The sequence below is a fragment of the Chiloscyllium plagiosum genome, chromosome 7, assembly GCF_004010195.1.
Source record: "Chiloscyllium plagiosum isolate BGI_BamShark_2017 chromosome 7, ASM401019v2, whole genome shotgun sequence".
Taxonomy (NCBI): Eukaryota; Metazoa; Chordata; class Chondrichthyes; order Orectolobiformes; family Hemiscylliidae; genus Chiloscyllium; species Chiloscyllium plagiosum.
The window spans coordinates 106,843,557-106,863,556 of NC_057716.1; the positions used below are offsets into that span (position 1 = coordinate 106,843,557).

General features: G+C 42.1%; 1 long non-coding RNA gene across 1 annotated transcript in view; it reads left to right on the forward strand.

The window, feature by feature from the left end:
- The first annotated feature begins 13,508 nt into the window (after positions 1 to 13,508).
- Positions 13,509 to 20,000, forward strand: part of LOC122552049 — a 52,782-nt gene continuing 46,290 nt past the window's right edge. Inside the window, exon 1 of the long non-coding RNA XR_006312279.1 lies at positions 13,509 to 13,664. This is a non-coding gene — a long non-coding RNA (uncharacterized LOC122552049). The remainder of the gene's footprint in view (positions 13,665 to 20,000) is intronic.

A 20,000-nucleotide genomic window follows, 5' to 3' on the forward strand; every position in this document is an offset into this window, starting at 1 on the left:
TTTTTTTTGCCTTTGTGGTTCTTCAATTCCACCCACACAGACTCCACATCATCCGACGCTATGTCATTCAATATCATAGATTTAATTTTGTTCTTAACTAACAAGGCAACCCCACCCCCTCTGCCCACTTTTCTGTCTTTTCGATAAGTTGAAAAACCATGGAGGTTTAACTGCCAGTCCTGACCCCCCTGTAACCAAGTCTCTGTGATGCCTACTACATCATAATCATTCACTATTATCTGTGCCATTAGTTCATCGGCTTTGTTATGTATGCTACGAGCATTCAGGTAAAGTGCCTTAACTTTCTAAACATAGATTGGGACTTCCATAGTGTTAAGGGTTTAGACGGAGAGGAATTTAAGAGTGTACAAGAACATTTTCTGATTCAGTATGTGGATGTGCCCACAAGAGAAGGTGCAAAACTTGACCTACTCTTGGGAAATAAGATTAGGCAGGTGACTGAGGTATCAGTGGGGGAGGCAGCGACCATGATTATATTAGCTTTAAAATAGTGATAGCAAAGAATAGACTGGATCTAAAAGTTGAAGGTCTGAATTGGAGGAAAACTAATTTTGACAGTATTAAGCACTTTCAAAAGCTGATTGGGGACAGATGTTCACTGGGGACGGCTGGAAATTGGGAAGCCTTCAGAAATGAGAGAACGAGAGTCCAGAGACAGTATGTGAAAGGAAAGGCTGGTAGATGTAGGGAAGGCTGGATGACTCGAGAAATTGAGGTTTAGGTTTAGAAAAAGAAGGAAACATATGTCAGGTATAGAGAGGAGAGAGCGAATGAATCCTTAGAGTATAAAGGCAGTAGGAGTATACTTAAGAGGGAAATCGGGAGGGCAAAAAGGGGACATGAGATAGCTTTGGCAAATAAGGTTAAGGAAAATCCAAAGGGTTTTTACAAATACATTATGGACAAAAGGGCAACTAGGGAGAGAATAGGGCTCCTCAAAAATCAGCAAGGCGGTCTTTGTGTGGAGCCACAGAAAATGGGGGAAGTATTACACTTTGCATCAGTGTTTACTGTGGAGAAGGACATAGAACGTATAGAATGTGGGAAAATAGATGGTGACATCTTGACAAATGTCCGTTTTACAGAGGAGGTGCTGGATGTCTTGAAATGCTTAAAAGTGAATAAATCTCCAGGACCTGATCAGGTGTACCCTAGAACTCTGTGGGAAGCTACGGAAGTGATTACTGGGCCCTTTGCAGAATTATTTGTATCATCGATAGTCACAGGTGAGATGCTGGAAGACTGGAGCTTGGCTACCATGTTGCCACTATTTAAGAAGGGTGGTAAGGACAAGCCAGGGAACTATTTATTGTTGGAGGGAATCCTGAGGGATAGGATTTACATGTATTTGGAAAGGCAAGGACTGATTAGGAATAGTCAGCATGGTTTTTGTGCGTGGGAAATCATGTCTCACGACCTTTATTGAGTTTTTTGAAGAAGTAACAAAGAAGATTGATGAGGGCAGACCAGTAGGCGTGATCTATATGGACTTCAGTAAGACATTCGACAAGGTTCCCCATGAGAGACTGGTGAGTAAGGTTAGATCTCATGGAATACAGGGAGAACTCGCCATTTTGATTCAGAACGTTTCAAGAAGACAGAGGGTGGTGCATGGAGGGTTAGTTTCAGACTGGAAACTTGTGACCAGTCCTGTGCCACATTGATCGGTACTGGGTCCACTGCTTTTTGTCATTTATTTAAATGATTTGGATGTGAACATAGGAGGTATAGTTAGTAAATTTGCAGATGACACTAAAATTGGTGGTGTAGTGGACAGCAAAGAAGTTTACCTAAGTGAAACAGGATCTTGATCAGATGAGCCCATAGACTGAGGGGTGGCAGATGGAGTTTAATTTAAATAAATGCAAGGTGATGCATTTTGGAAAAGCAAATCAGAGCAGGCCTTATAGACTTCATGGTAAGGTCCTAGGGAGTGTTGCTGAACAAAGAGACCTTGGAGTGCAGGTTCATAGGTGTTTGAAAGTAGAGTCACAGGTAGATAGGATAGTGAAGAAGGCGTTTGGTATGCTTTCTTTTATTGGTCAGAGCTTGAGTATAGGAGTTGGGAGGTCATGTTGCAGCTGTACAGGACATTGGTGAGGCCACCTTTGGAATATTGCATGCAATTCTGGTCCCTGCAATATGAAGGTTATTGTGAAACTCGAAAGGGTTCAGAAAAGATTTACAAGGATGTTACCAGGGCTGGAGGATTTGAGCTATAGAGAGAGGCTGAATAGGCTGGGACTGTTTTCCTTGGAGTGTCGGAGGCTGAAGGGTAACCATATAGAGGTGTATAAAATCATGAGGGGCATGGACAGGGTAGACAAAGCTTTTTTCCCCATGTGGGGGAGTCCAGAACTAGAGGGCATAGGTTTAGGGTGAGAGGGGAAAGATATAAAAGGGACCCGGGGACAGCTTTTTCATGCAGAGGGTGGTGCATATATAGAATGAGCTGCCAGAGGAAGTGGTGGAGGCTGGTACAATTACAACATGGGCCAAGTGCTGGCAACTTTGACTAGATTAGGTTAGGGTATCTGGTTGGAATGGGCGAGTTGGTCCAAAGGGTCTGTTTCCGTGCTGTATATCTCTATGACTCTGACTGTAAGCCTTCTGTACAGTTGCCAGAATGTTGTCAGGACCCATAGCCTTTGCAATATCCAGTGCCTCAAACAGTTTCCTGATATCCTATGAAGTGAATCAAATTGGCTAAAGATTGGTATCCATAATGCTGGGGACTGCTGGAGGAGGCCAAGATGTATAATCCACTTCACACATGTGGCAGAATATTGCTGTGAAAGTTTCATCCTGAGCTCTTCCAATATTGAGGATGGAGATATTTGTGGAACCTCTTTCTTCAGTGAGCTGTTTAATTGTCTCCCACCATTCATGACTGGATGTGGCTGGACTGCAGAGTTTAGTTCTGATCCATTGGTTGTGGGATTACTGAGTTGTATCAATCATTGGCTGCTCATGTTGTTTGGCAATGCAAGTAGTCCTGTTTGGCGACTTCGCCAGGTTGACACCTCACCTTCAGGAATACCTGGTACTGCTCCTGGTATGCCCTCCTACACTATGCGTTGATCCCCGGCTTGATGGTAATGGTTGAGTGGCTTTGTGCCAGACCATGAGGTTACAGATTGTGCTAGAGTGCAATTCTGCTGCTGTTGATGGCCCACACTGCCTCATGGATGCCCATTCTTGACTTACTAGATCTGTTTGAAGTCTGACCCATTTTGCACGGTGATAGTGCCACTCAACAAGATTGAGGTTATTCTCAATGCGAATTCAGGACTTTGTCTCCACAAAGTCGCTCTTACTGATACTGTCATGGACAGAGATGCATTTGCAGCTAGCAGATTGGTAAGGATGAGGTCAAGTCTGTTTTCCCCCTTATTGGTTCCGTCACTACCTGCCACAGACCCAGTCTAGAGTAGACGAGCAAGATGCTGCAAGAATACAGCAAGCCAGGCAGCATCAGAAGGCGGAGAAGTAGATGTTTTGGACCGTCTCCACCTCCTGATGCTGTCTGGCTTTGCATTCCAGCTGCTGCAGTTTTTTTGTTTCTAATTAAGTTTGTACCACTGTGAAGTGAAGTCTCTTCAAAGGATGCCCACTTTAAAGAAGTTCTCTGCCTCCCTCATTCGCAGATCCAGCCTCATAACTAGTACTGCTGCCAAGCCACTCTTGGTGGTGGACCATTGAAATCCGCTACCCACAGTACATTTTATACTTCTTCCATCCTCTGTGCTTTCTCCTAGTGTTGTTTAACGTGGAGCAGTACTAATTCATCAGCTGAGGGAGGACAGTATATGATAATCAGCAGGAGGTTTTCTTGCACTTGTTTAACCTGAAGCCACGAGACTTCATGGGGTCTGGAGTCAATATTGCTTCCTGAGCAACTGCTTCCTGACTGTATCCCACTGCCGCCACCTCTGCTGGGTCTGTCCTGCTTGCGAGACAGGACACATCTCGGGATGGTGATGGCGCTGTCTGGGACATAGTCATACTCACAGAATCATACCGTACAGACAATGTCAGGTTGTTGCTTTACTAGTCTGTGAGGCAGCTTTCCCAATTTTGGCCCTAGCCCCCAGATGCTCGTGAGGAGGAGTTTGCAGGGTTGACAGGGCTGTTTCTGCCATTGTCTTTTCCAGTACCTCAGCTGATACTTGGTGATCAGTCACGTTTGTACAGTTTTGGATTATTTGTTACTTTGGTTAGATCTCAACATGCAACTCTTATATCTATCATATTATTCCAGCCATTTGGTTTGTTTCCAGCACCACCTTACTTTTAAATGTTTGTAATTATCTCTTCGCCTCAATTAGTTGGACTATAGGTCATCTGTTGACACTTTACTCACTTATAAATAGAAAGAAGGAGACAACAGCTTCGCCTCACTTGGAGGTCGCCACTGATGATGTTACCTAGCCAGGTAATGAAACGTCTGGATATCAAACCTACAGCTCAGCGAGCAAACCTACACCCTAAACTTTACTCACATTATCTGACACTTTTGATCACCGCAGAGACTTATTATTCAACCTGTCTATACTCCACTCACACCATTTGTACGATCTTTTCATCTCTCTGCCTGTAAATTATGTGCCTGTGTGCTTCTCTTCACTCCACGTGACGAAGGAGCAGCACTCCAAAAGCTCAAATAAACCTAGGGTTGTGTGACTTCTGATCTGGAACTACCATCACCACAGAACCTCCAGATGGAGCCAGACCTTGCGTCCTGAAGGCAGCACACTATCCCCACAGCAGCACATTGCAGTGAGGATACCATGCCCGTGGAAGAAACTTTCTTTATGTTCCCCAAGGACTAGCCTATACCAGAGGTTCTCAGTGTCCCTAAGATGAATCCTGCACCAGAAAAGTAAGAAGATCCTGGCACGAGACAGATACCCGCCAAATAGAGCTGCTTATTAAATAGTGCATATTGTTCATTGTATCTAATGCAACTGTGTGTCATATCCATGGAAATAGTTTTGCTGCTTCAACATATATGTTATATGTAAATACTGGGGTTGTTTGATGAAAGGAAAGTTTGCAGGTTAAGTTGGTGTACATTATGTTGGGACAGTGTTCCTTTTAAGGGGTGAGTCACATGATCACTGGTGAGTGATCAGTCAGGTTTGCAGGTTTGTGCCGATTTGTCTTGTGCTGTTACAGAATGCACAGCAATTGAATAAATCTTCCTCTTGGATTGCAGTAGACAATAAGTTTGTATGTTCTTACTATACTGGAGTGTAGTAACTGACCAGCGCAGACTAACTTGTATTTCACAACTAGCCATGTCCCTAACAGAGCTGTTTCAGTGCTTTCCTTGGTGTAGGTGAGTCAATTCTTTTTTTGGTCCCTAGTTTTACTTTGAAACATCATGCCATAGCCTCACATCAGCCTCATAAGTCTTATTATCCTTTCCATGCATGTCTAAGCTGTGTTATAGGCTGATTGTTCTCTCTCTGGAACCTCTGTGTACCTCCCAAATTCTCTCCAACATTGCTGTTTGTTGACTGCTTTTAAAAATACATTCTTGAGAAGGATGTTGTGAAACTTTGAAGAGTTCAGAAAAGATTTACAAGAATGTTGCCAGGGTTGGAGGATATGAGCTATAGGGAGAGGCTGTATTGGCTGGGGCTGTTTTCCCTGGAGCGTCGGAGGCTGAGGGTGACCTTACAGAGGTTTATAAAATCATGAGGAGCATGGATAGAATAAGTAGACCAGGTCTTCTCCCTGGGGTGGGGTAGTCCAGAATTAGAGGGCATAGGTTTAGGGTGAGAGAGGAAAAATTTAAAAGAGATCTCGGGGCAATGTTTGAATGTAGAGGGTGGTGTGTGTGTGGAATGAGCTGCCAGAGGAAGTGGTGGAGGCTAGTATGATTGCAATATTTAAAAGGCACCTGGATAGGTACATGAATTGCAAGGGTTTGGAGGGATATGGGCCAAGTGTTAGCAAATAGGACTAGATTAGGTTAGGATGTCTGGTCAGCATGGATGAGTTGGATTGAAGGGTCTGTTTCCGTGCTGTACATCTCTCTGACTTTGTGGGTATCGCTAGATTGCCCAACATTCATTCCCTATCCTGTTTACCCTGGAGGAAATGTTCATGAACTGCCTCCTTAAGTCCATTTGCTCAAGGAAGGCCTGTGATGGCATTAGGGAGGAGGTTCTCAGATTTTGGCTGACAGGCCCTGAAGGAAAAGTGTTTTATATTTCCAAGTCTGGATGATGAGTGGTCTGGAGGGGAACTTACAGGTCGTGGTGTTGGGTGGTGTTCTCGTATATCTGCTTCTCTTGTCTTACCAGTTGGTTGTAATTGTTGGTTTATACAGGACATAGAACACATATCTACCAGCACACGGAGAGGCAAGGAAACACCCAAAGGAATTCAAGCTTTAACATTGGCAGATTCTGTCAAAGGAGCCTTGGTGAATTTATGCAATGCGTCTTGTAGATAGCACACAATGATGCTCAGTGTTGGTAGTGGTGTGGCTGAATATTTGTTGATGTGGTGCCAATCAAGTAGGCTGCTTTGTCATATTGCTGAGCTTCTTGAGTGTCATTGGAGCTTCATTCATCTAGGCAACTAAGGAGTATTCCATCACACTTGTGACTCATATCTTGTAGACTATGGGCAAGCTTTGGGGAATTAGGAGGTGAGTTGCTCACTGCAAGCTTCCTAGCCTCTGACCTGCTCTTCCAACCACAAATCTTAAATGGCTAGTCCAGTTCAGTTTCTAGTCAGTGGTAACTCCCAGGATACGATCCAAAAGAACTGAGGATGCTGTAAATCAGAAATAAAAATGGAAATTGCTGGAAAAGCTCAGCAGGTCTGGCAGAAATCAGAGTTAACATTTTGAGTCGAGTGATCCTTCTAGGCAGATGTCCTAAATTAATTTGCCAGCATTTGGCTCATATCCCTGTAAACCATTCCTATTTGTACACCCATTTTAAATGTTATTATTGTACCAGCCTCCAACACTTCCTCAGCTAGCTCGTTCCTTACACACACCACCCTCTGTGTGAAAAAGTTGCTTCTTAGGTCCCTGTTAAATTATTCCCCTCTCACCTTAAACCTATGCCCTCTAGTTTTGGACTGCCCGACCCTGGGGAAAAGACCTTGTTTATTTATCCTATCCATGCCCCTCATGATTTCATGAATAAGGTCATCCGTCAGCCTCTGATGGTCCAGGGAAAATTAGAATCTTTCTTGCTAGAAGCTTGTGAAGCTTGAGTTGTTGCTTGTAGAGAAGAGGAGGCTCTCTTTTTACATAGTGGGTAGCTATGATCTGATATATCTACTTATTTTGTTTGTGGAGATGGATTTAGTCTCTTTAGAAGACAATTAGATTAAGTATATGGGGGTGGGGGGAGAAAAACCAGCAGACAATAGCAAAAGGTTTGTTGGTTACATAAGTGAATCAGATTTGCAGATGGTTGATTCAGTTAGGCGAATTGCAAATTTTGTGCCGTAATCAGTTTTTAATTCTGATTAGATTACTTACAGTGTGGAAACAGGCCCTTTGGTCCAACAAGTCCACACCGACCTGCCGAAGCGCAACCCAACCACCCATTCCCCTACATTTACCCCTTCACCTAACACTATGGGCAATTTAGCGTGGCCAATTCACCTATCTGCATATTTTTGGATTGTGGGAGGAAACCGGAGCACCCGGAGAAAACCCACACAGACACTGGGAGAATGTGCAAACTCCACACAGAGAGTCGCCTGAGGCAGGAATTGAACCCGGGTCTCTGGCGCTGTGAGGCAGCAGTGCTAGCCACCGTGCTACCATGCCGCCCAATTTTATCTAACCATTGCTCTCTATCTTGTCTTCTAACCAGTGGAGGAATCCTTTTGCTAATTGCTCCCCAATTCCAGATGTTGTGAACGTAATCAAGACTCTGCTGAGCCATAGTATGATTTATAATTATGAAAGAATTGTGAACTGTTACATGGTTTGATTGAAGTTGTTGGAAATGTCTGCCTTGGAGAAGAAATTATTGAGAGGATATACTCAATAGATCAGGCAGCATCTGTGGAGAGAAGCAATTTTATTTCATTCGTTCACGGGATCTCCGTGTCGCTGGCTAGGCCATCATTTATTCTCCATTATTTATTTACCTTAAGAAGATAGAGATTCACTGCATCTCCACTTCAGTAGCAGTTTGACAGAAATGTTTGGTTTGCTAGGACTGATTCACAGCACTTTTTAAACCAATGACAACTGCCATCTGCAAGGACAACATTTTCATTTAAGAAGGAGTTGGATAGAGCTCTCAAAGATAGTGGAATCAAGGGTTATGGAGATAAGGCAGGAACAGGATACTGATTAGGAATGATCAGCCATGATTATATTGAATGGTGTGCAGGCTCGAAGGGCTGAATGGCCTACTCCTGCACCTATTGTCTATTGTCTAACACCAGCAGATACGTTAGCACACCACCACCTGCAGGTTCCCCCCCCCCCCAAACCACTCACCATCCAAGTTTGGAAGTATAGTGAAGTTCCTTCAGTGTCACTGGGTCAAAATCCTAGAATTCCCTCCCAAACAGCATTGTGGGTCAACCTGCAGCACTTGGACAGCAGCAATTCAAAAAGACAGCTCACTACCACCTCCTTAAGGACATCTAGGGACAGGCAATAAATGCTGGCCAGCTAGAGACACCCATATCCCACAAATGAATTTTAAAAAAGGTCTATTTAAAACATTGGAGCAGGAGGAGCCCATTCAGTCCTTTGAACCTTCTCCGCCATTCATCACAATCATGGCTGATCTCCACCTCAACAGCCTAATTCTGCATTCTCCCATAACCTTTGGTCCCATTCACCCCAAGTGCTATATCTAGCCGCTCTCTTGAGTATATTGTGTTTTGGCATCAACTACTTCCTGTGGTAATGATTTCCACAGGCTCACCACTTTTTGGTTGAAGAAATGTCTCCTCATCTTCATCCTAAATGGACCATCCCGAATCCTCAGACTGTGACCCCTGGTTCTGGACACACCCACCATCGGGAACGTCCTCCCTGCATCTATTCTGTCTAGTCCTGTTAGAATTTTAAAGGTCTCCAAGAGATTCCCTCCTCACCCGTCTGAACTCCAGCGAAAACAATACTAATCTAGTCAACCTCTCTTCATATGTTAGTCCCGCCATCCCTAGAATCAGCTTGGTAAACCTTTCTTCCAATCCCTCAAGAGCAAGAGAATCCTTCCTCAGAAACGGAGACTAAAACTGCACACAGTATTCTAGGTGTGGCCTCCTCCAAGCCCTGTATAACTGCAACAACACATCCCTGCTCCTGTACTCGAAACGTCTCGCAATGAAAGCCAACAAACCATTTGCTGCCTTTACCACCTGCTGCATCTGCATGCTTACCTTCAGTCACAGATGGACAAAGACACTCAGGTCCCACTGCACACTCTCCTCTCCACCTACAGCCAATCAGGTGGTAATCTGCTGCCTTGTTTTTTCTTCTAAAGTGAATAATCTTGCATTACCCAAATTATGCAGCATCTGCCATTGATTTGCCCACTCACCCAACCTGTCCAGATCATGCTAAAGCATCTCTGCATTCTTAGAACTTAGAACATAGAAAGGTACAGCACAGAACAGGCCCTTTGGCCCACAATGTTGTGCCGAGGTTTAATCCTAATGTAAAATATAACCTACGCACCCTTCAACTCACTGCTATCCATGTGCACGTCCAGCAGTTGCTTAAATGTCCCTAATGACTCTGCTTCCACCACTACAGCTGGCAACATATTGCATACATTCACAACTCTCTGCATAAAGAACCTTCCTCTGACATCTCCTTTATACTTTCCTCCTAATATCTTCAAACTATGGCTCCTCGTACCAGTCAATCCTGCCCTGGAGAAAAGTCTCTGGCTATTGACTTTATCTATCCCACTCATTATCTTGTCTGGTCTCATCTCTTCTTCCTTCTGTCCAGAGAGAAAAGTCCGAGCTTATTCAACCTTTCTTCATAAGGCAAGCCCTCCAGTCCAGGCAGCATCCTTCTTCACTTCTTTGCACCCTCTCCAAAGCCTCTGTATCTTTCCTATAGTAGGGCGACCAGAACTGGACACAGTATTCCAAGTGTGGTCTCTCCAGGGACTTGTAGAGCTGTAGCAAAACCTCCCCGTTAATGAAAGCCAAAACACCATACGCTTTCTTAACAACCCTATCCACTTGGGTGGCAACTTTGGGGGATCTATGTACTTTCCCTCTGTTCCTCCACACTGCCAAGAATCCTGTCTTTAATTCTATATTCAGCATTTAATTTCGACCTTCCAAAATGCATCACTTTGCATTTATCCAGGTTGAACTCCATCTGCCATTTCTCAGCCCAGCTCTGCATCCTGTCTATATTGCGCTGCAGCCTGCAACAGCCCTCTATACAATCGACGGTACCTCCAACCTATGTGTCATCTGCAAATTCACTAACCCACCCCTCAACCTCCTCATCCAAGTCATTTATTAAAAACTACAAAGAGCAGAAGCCCAAGAACAGAGCCCTGCGGGACCCCACTCAACACTGACCTCCAAGCAGAATACTTTCCATCTACAACCACTCTCTGCCTTCTATCAGCCAGCCAATTCTGAATCCAGATAGCCAAATCTCCCTGTATCCCATACTTCCTGACTTTATGAATTCTTGTCACAGTTCACCCTCCCATCCAACTTCGTATCATCTACAAACTTTGAGATGTTACACACTGTTCTGTCATCCAAATTGTTAATATATTGTGAATAGCTGGGGTCCTAGCACTGATCTCTGTGGCGCCTCACTAGTTACTACCTTCCAATTTGAATAGGACCCATTAATTCCTTCTCTTTGTTTCCTCTCTGCCAACCAGATTTCTATCAATCTCAATACACTTTCCCCTAATCCCATGCGCTTTAATCTTGCACAGCAATCTCTTAAGTGGGATTTTATTAAATGTTTTCTGAAAGTCCAAATATACGACATTGACTGGCTCCCACTTGTCAACTCTACTAGTTACATCTTCATAGAATTCCAATAGATTTGTCAAGCATGATTTCCACTTCATAAATCATGCTGACCCTATCTAATTCTGCCACTGCTTTCTAAATGCTACACTATAGAGTTCTTGATTATGGATTTGAGAATTTTCCCCACTTCAGATGTTAGACTTAATGGTCTATAATTCCCAGGTTTCTGTCTACCTCCCTTTCTGAATATTGAAGGAACATTAGCTACCCTCCAATCTGAAGGGACTCTTCCAGAGTCTATAGAATCCTGAAAGATGACCACCAATACATCCAGTATTTCAAGAGTCACTTTCTTAAGTACTCTGGGATGTAGATTATCAGGCCCTGGAGAGTTATCTGCCTTCAATCCCCTCAATTTTCCCAGCACCATTTTCTCTACTAATATTGATCTCCCTCAGTTCTCCCTCTCACCAAATCTTGCATTCTCCAACATGTGTGTCCTGTTTGTGAAGACAGAACCAAAATATGTATCCAGTTGCTCAGCCATTTCTTTGTCCCGTATTGTACATTCCTCCATTTCTGACTGTAAGGGACCTACATTTGTCATCACTAATCTCTTTCTCTTCATGTAGGCATTAAAGATTGAACGACATTGCTATGGGTCTGGGATCACATGTAGGCCAGACAGGTGACCTGATAGGTTTTTATCACAATGTTTTTGTGATAAGCATTACCGAGCTTAGCTTTTAATTCAAGATTTATTAATTGATTTTGAATTCCATTTGTTGCAGTGCTGTGGCTGGTACCTGTGTCCCAGAGCATTAACTTGGACCTCTGATTGCTAAACTGAGTTGCCACCTCCCGATAATGGAGGTCAATTTATGGAGGCACAGGAGATGCCTCCTGCTGGCTGAAATATTTTCAGTATATTTCTTTTATTTCATATATCCAGCATTCCCAGTATTTTGCTCTTTCATTAAGGCTGAGAGGAGACTGGGAAGAACGGTTTACATTGGAAGAACGATTGAGAACAAACAGTCACTGATTCAAAGTAATTGGCAAATGAGGCAATGGCAACATGAGTTAATACTCTTTATGCAGCGAGTGATTAAGAGATTGTGATGGAAGCTGATACATTTGAGGACTTCACGAAGGAATTGGGTTATTATCTGAAGGGGGAAAACTTGCAGGACTGAGGGAAAAGATAGAACTGTGGAACAAGTGAATAGCTCGTTCAGAGTTGTAACACAGGCATGACATGCAATTTGAATCTATTTAGGGGGAGTGTAATAGATTGATACCTAAACTGTGAAAGTTGTCTTCTGAGGAAAAATTGGATAGGCTGGGCTTGTTTCCATTGCAGTTTATAAGAATGAGCGGTGATTAATTAAAGTTTGTTGAGATCCTGAATAGCCCAAACAAGATGGATGTGGAAAGAATAAGTGAGTAAGTGAGTGCAGGGCAAGGGCTCACTTTAAAAGTTTAGGATTGCCCTTTTTAGGATAGAGGTGAGGAAAAGGATTTCCTCTCAGAAGTAAAATAGAAACAAGAACCGCAGATGCTGAAAATCTGACACACAAATAGAAATTGCTGGGGAAACTCAGCAGGTCTGACGGCAGCTGTGGGGAGAGCTAACTTTTGAGTCCATTAACCCTTCCTGAGAACCAACAGACCTGCTAAGTTTCTCCAGAGATTTCTGTTTGTGTTTTCTCTGAGGTTGTGCAACTTTGGAACTCTGCCTCAAAAGGCAGTGAAGCAGGGTTGTTGAATTTATTTAGGTCAGAGAGATGGATGTTTGTTAGGCAAAGAAATTGAATGTTATCTGAATAGTTGGAAATGTGAAATTCGAAACATAAATCAGCTATAATCGTACTGAGCGGTGCAACAGGCTCTAGGCTCTGAATGGACACTGCTACTCCTAATTCATATTTTCCTATGATTAGCCTCCTTCTGAAACGTAACAGTTCTGAGATTCTTTATCTCATTTTCAATTAATTTGGCTTTGTTCCATGTTTCCCTTAATGAAATAATTTGCATTAAATTTCAGATATGGTTAAGTCCAGAGAAACAAAGGAAATTGTGTCTATGTAAGAGTAAATTGTGAAGTTGTTTGCCACAAAAGCACAATGAAAAGTCACAGCCAAGGCAACTGTAATTTTCCAATAGATGCAGACAGCATGTCATTAAATTTACACTATGAAATATCAAAATGAAATAAATATGGTGAATCCAGAATATGATGTCAAGGTAAGTCAGGCCAGTTAGAGCAGTTGACATTAACTTAAATTAATGGAAAGTAAATTTAAAATAAATATTAGACATTTTTAATTCAAAAAATGATAAATAGCTAAAACAAGTCAAAGACATTAGGAGCACTCAAAAAGCAGCTGATTGTTATGTCTTATTGTATTTCAAAAGTCTCAAACTGCTTCACTTAAAATAACTCAATGGAATGAGCAATGATGAACCAAGCAGTCTTTTATGGTCCTTGATTTTACAGACGTTTTGACTTACAGGAGCGCATTTACTGGCAGAAGAAAGTAGAGCACATACAGAACCTTGAGCAAGGAGATACAAATAAATGCGAACTAGAACAGGTTCTGAAAGAAATTCATTGTGAATATGAACAGCTCGCTAAAAAGAATAAAGAGGATATGGAGAAATATAAGCAGAAGGTAAGTTTGGAAAATAGTCTCATACTCTACATTTTTAGAAAACTGTATGACTACACTCCAGTTAATGGCTGTCTTTATGAATGAATGAAATATAATTAGTCTTCTGCAATTAGACATATGGGCAGAATTTTACAGCTCCTTTGCAGGAGTGGTTAAATAAAATTCTTACACCTCTCTGCCCAGACTGTTACAGTAGTACAGGGCCTCTGAAAGCCCACCACCCTCAATGTATTCAAGGTCATTAAGTGTCTAATTATTGAAGAAAGGCTTTCGGAGATCAGGGAATGGGTGTTAGTCTAGCAGATCACACTGCTCAGGCTTAGGTGAGGGGAGGAAATGCCTTCATTGTTTCCTTTTAATTACCTTCCTTTGTAGATTGGGGGCACTGTCCTCCATCTCCCTCAAGGTCTGCCTTTGGGTAACATTGACGCCACGCAAGTGCTGGATAATTACCGTCTCCAACAAGATAGAATCTAACAGTCGGCTCTTGACGTTCAGCGGCATTTCCATCACTATCTCATCCTTAAATATACACAAGAACTCCACCCTAACAGTTGTCTGTAGCAAGGACTTCTAAAAAAGAAATTTCTCCTCATCTCAGTCTTAAACTGGTGCCCCTTTATTCTGAAAATACGTTCCCTCATTCAAAGCCTTTCCATTAGGGGAAACATCTCTGTCAAGACTCTTAAGAATTCTCTGTTTAAATAAGATCACCTCTCGTTCTTCTGAACTCCAGTGAGTAAAGTCCCAACCTGTTTACCCTTTGCTGATAAGGCATTTGTATCAGGAATTATCCTGGTGAAACTTCTCTGAACTGCGTCCAATGAAATGATTGCTTTCCTTAAATGAGGAGAGCAAAACTGCTTACAGCACTGCAGGTATGGTCTCCCCAGTACTTGAACAGTTGCAGTAAGCATTCCCTACTCATACACCAACCTATGAAATAAAGAAGGTAAAAACAATGACTGCAGATGCTGGAAACCAGATTCTGGATTGAAGTGGTGCTGGAAAAGCACAGCAGTTCAGGCAGCATCCGAGAAGCAAGAAAATTGACATTTCGGGCAAAAACCCTTCATAGCTCTATTCCTGATGAAGGGCTTTTGCCCGAAACGTCGATTTTCCTGATAATTGAAATAAAGGCCAAAATTCCATTTGCCTTCCTGACTGACTGCTGCACCAGTGTGCTAGTTTTCTGTGTTCCATGCACAACCCACCCCCCCGCCCCCCACAATTTCCTTTATATTGCAGTTTTCCACGGTTTCTCTCTATTTAAATAATATCCTGTTCTTTTATTCTCCCTTCCATTCCTCATTGACCGGTATTTGAGTGGTCTTCATTTCCTTATCGATACTTCATCTTTCAATGTATCGTTTCCAATTTCGTTCTGAATAGATTCTTTGGTGTAACTTTGAATTCCAAATGTGTTTGATGCATTTCTACTAAAGAAGATTATCTAAACATATCAGCCTCATTCTTTTTACTTGCACCCATTTTCAAAAGTTGCACCTAAGAACTACATTTCCAAATAATTTCTTCCCTTTTCTTCCAGTCTAATTCTGTAGGCCTTACTTCCAGTTAAAACACAGTCTTGAAATAATCCAGGGTATTCCTCATGCAATATTTCAGTTTCTTTTACCTCTACTGGTTGTTCCATCAACCTTAGTGAGGTCAGTATTTTTGAACCTGTGAAGTTATTTTCCAAAATAAAACCCAATTCCTTCTGTAGGTATTTGTTTTACTTTTCCCACCACAGCTTCTCAATTTAAAATGGAAGCATGTTAACTTATTTAAATCATTTTACTTGTTCCATCCTTTCTTCTTTATTACTTTGGTGTCCCTGTGTCTATTCTCTAAGTCCAGTACATCTTCCATGTACAAATTGTCTATTTTCTTGTGAGATAGCATAGGTATCTGCCAGAACTGTTGCTTCTCCAATCTTTTAATAAAGTTTAAACGTGCAGAAATGGGATTCCTGAATTCTTTCATGATTATAATTTCTCTCACATTCTCAACATTTTTCTGTAGGTTTAGTGATTTAAACCAGTGATTCCATAGCATTTCTTTCTCCCTCTACAGATGTCTGGTTAGTTTCTTTCTTTTCCTTAATTTAAACTGATAAGCTTCAGGGACATAATCGTAAGCATTGAATATTGTCTTTGACTGCTTTTTACTCTGCAGATTGCTCTTGTGCCAAATTAGGGTGTACAGTTATAACTGTATGACTGTCTTTACCAAAGAGGGAGATGCTACTTAGGCCATTGTGATAAAGGAGGAAACGCTACCATTAAAAGTGTTCAAATTTGATGGGTAAGAAGTGTTGCATAGAGAGTTAATACTTAATACTTAAAGCTGACGGGTACATGACTAGATGAAATGCACCCATAGCTATTGAAGGGAGTGAGAGTGGAATTTTCTGTGCACACTCTTTCAATCTTCTGTTAACTCAGAGAGGTCCCAAAAGACTGGAGAATTGCAAACATTACAACCTTATTCGACAATTACAGGCCAGTCAATTTAATTTCAGTGGTGGGAAAGCTTATAGAAACAATCCATCAGGAAATAGTAGGAATAATGGAAATAGATGGATTAATTAGGAAGAATCAGCATGGATACCTGTAGGGGAAATCATGCTTGACTAGCATGCTGGAGGAAGTAACAGGAAGTAATAGTGCCACACACAACAAACTTCTAAGAAAAATTATAGGCCATGGAATAAAAGGGACAGTTTCAATGTGGATACAAAATTAGCTGAGTGGCAGTAAACAGAGAGAATGGTCGAGTGATATTTTTTCAGCTAGAGGAAAGCTTGGAGTGCAGTTGCCCAGGGAACATTGCTTTTCCTGATAAATATCAATGATCTATATTTTGGTATATGTAGGGACAAATTTAAAGTTGCAGATAACTTGAAAATCAGAAGAATTGCAAACTTTAAGGAGCATATAACCCTTCTATTAAAAAGGGAGCTGAGAGAAACCTGGGAATTATAGACCAGTCAGCCTGTTGCTGGTGGTGGAATAAATGTCAGATAGAAAGCAAAAACAGAAATTGCTGGAAAATCTCAATGAGTCTGGCAGCATCTGTGGATGGAAGTCAGAGTTAACATTTCGGGTCCAGTGACCTTTCTTCGGAACTGTTAGATAGGAATGCTGGATAGAGTCCATTATAAATGATTTAATAACAGAATACTTGGAAAACAGTGGCAGGATCGGTCAAAGTCAGCATAGATTTACAAAAGGAAAATCTTACTTGACAAATTTACTGGAATTCAAGTATTTACCTAATAGAGTTAATGAGAAGGAGTTTGTGAACGTGGTTTATTTGGATTTTCAGAAGGCTTTCAAATGTGTACTGGGGTACTGGGCTAATGGCCGGATACTTGGTAGTGTGGATGAACAGAGGGATCTTGGTGTCCATGTACACAGATCTCTGAAAGTTGCCACCCAGGTAAATAGTGATGTGAAGAAGGCATATGGCGTACTGGCTTTTATTGGTAGAGGAATTGAGTTCCGGGGTCTGTGAGGTCCCTGTATAGCATTTGGTTTAAACATTCTTTTTTTATATAATCGTTCCCAAGATATTGGTGTGTCTGGCTAGGCCAACATTCAGCTCTAAAGAGTCGTGAGTGTATGGAATGCATGGAGTTTACTCAGCGAGTCGTGAGTTCATGGAATGCCCTGCCAGTAGCAGTGGTGGACTCTCCCTCTTTATGGGCATTTAAACGGGCATTGGATAGGCATATGGAGGATAGTGGGCGTGTGTAGGTTAGGTGGGCTTGGATCGGCGCAACATCGAGGGCCAAAGGGCCTGTACTGCGCTGTATTTTTCTATGTTCGATGTTCTAAAGCATTTGGAGTGGAGGGTAGTGCATTGAGATGTTTAGAAAACTGGTTGTCAGGCAAGAAAGAAAGAATAGGAAAAAAGGGCAGGCAGTGACAATGTATTGATTTAGACGAGGGAACTGAATGTGATACTTGCAAACATGCGGGTGACACAAAGCTGGGTGGGAGGGTGAGCTAGAGGAGGATGTAAAGTTGCTTCACTGTGATTTGGACAAGCTAAGTGTTTGGGCAAATGCATGGCAGATGCCGTATAATGTGGATAAATGTGAGATTCTCCACTTTCAGATCAAAAACAGGAAGGCAGATTATTACCTGCGTGGCTATAAACTGAGAAAGGGAAATGTGCATGAAACCTGGATGTACTTGTACATTAATTGCTGAAGGTAAGCATGCAGGTACGAGAAGGCAGTCAAGAAGGCAAATGGTACAAGGCCTTGGTGAGACCATGTTGGAATACAGTAGAAACTTGATTATCCGAATACCAATTATCTGAAAATCGGATTATCGAACGGAATCTGACAGTCCCATGAAACTGTTACAACAAAGTGGCATAACTGATAATGGTGTCGCACGTGCGTCTTTTGTTAGCAGCACAGGGTACTGAGGGTTACCTGCACTGAAGATCTGCAAATGTTGCATAAAAGAGGTGTTAATGACACTGCTGCAACAATCTCAGTCAATTGTAGCAGTGTTAACACCATTTTAACCAACAATGGTGCAATGATCATGTCTTTAGTTTAACTGAGGAATACAGGGAGGTATTTGTACAAAACATGATGTGCAAGTGTTCCAGCAAATAGGTATTAAAGACATTGATACAACAATCTTAGTCAGTCAATTGTCACAGTGTTGAAATAATTTTAACACATGAAAATGACAGACATGCTGAAGGATTTTAAAATGCACGTCAAAATCAGTGGTGTCATCATTCCCTCTACGACTCTTTTCTGAGTTCATATCTGGTGTAACTGATCGAGTTTGTTGTACGTACTTACCATGCCTGTGAAGAGAAAGTGCACCACAATGACAATTGAACAGGAAGGTTAAGATTTTATAGCATCTGGATCATGGTGAAAAGACATCAAGGATTGCACAGGAGTACAACATCGGAATAGCGACAATGTCTGACATCAAAAAACCAAGACCAGCGGTTAAGAAATTCATCAGCCTAAGTGACTGCAACTGCTCTGAAAAGAAAATCCATGAAGCCAGCAAAGAATGAGCAACTCGACCAAGCTGTATTTTTGTGGATTTCACAGCAGCGTGAAAAGGGAAATCCCATATCTGGCCCAATGATACTAGAAAAAGCTGCCAGTTTCCATGAACGACTCCACACCGGTGAGATTGATCACAGCATATCATTGGGCTTCAAACATCGTCACGGCATTAGGCAGCTCAGCGTTCTTGGGGAGCAAAAGTCTGTGGATGTCAGCACATGGAAGACTACAGACTGAAACTGCAATCCATCATTCATGAAGGAAAGTATGAACCTGAGCAATTGTACAATGCTGATGAAAGTGGATTGTTCTGGCGTGCACTACCAGATAAAACACTTGCATCCACTGCAGAAAAACAGGTGTCGGGACATAAAGTGGGACATTACGACTTGTGTCAATGCCACTAGCAACCATAAACTACCGCTTGTCTGCATTGGGTGATATGCTAATCCCCGTTGCTTTAAGAACTGTGACAAGAACACGTTTTCCATGAGGTACAAAGCACACATAATAAGGCATGGATGACATATCCACTTTTCTCATCCTGGTTCCATGAAGATTTTGTACTCGCTGTCAGGTCACATTTGACAAACAAAGGATTCGAGCAACGTGCCCTTCTGCTTGTTGAGAACACGAGGACACACACTGTGAAAGGCAGCCAGTTATAATCAGCAGACGGAGTTATCAAGTGTTTGTTTCTCCCACCCATCACCTCTTCAAGGTTACAGCTGCTTGATCAGTGAATCATTGCAATTATGAAAAAATATTATCGCCATGACATGTTGCATGCTGTCCTAGGTGAAGACAATGATTAGAAAGGACTGAGGCTATCACAATCAAGGACGCTGTGTTCATGATTACTGAATCTTGGGACCGCATTAAGCCATCAACAATTGCAGAATGGTTGGTACAATAGCTTGCGTATTGGGAGCTGTGCCAATGAAGCGGACACCTGTCCAGAACAAAGCATAACCATTGACATCACCGAAAACTGCAGACAGCTGGGCTTAGGAGACTTTGTAGAGACAGAGATTGATGCTTGGGTGAACTGTGACAAGGAAACAGAGACACTCACCGATGATCAAACGGTTAACGTAGTCACAGAGGAACAGCAGGAATGGTGTGGATAGCAAGAAAAATCTGATATAGACACCACCTCCAGTCCCTGTTAATGAAGCTATTGACAGTTTGTGATTTTTCATGGAGTGGTATGAAACACAAGATGAAGTTGATGCTTTAAATTGATGCATCTTTGTCACATGTTATTGTTCGCAAAAGAA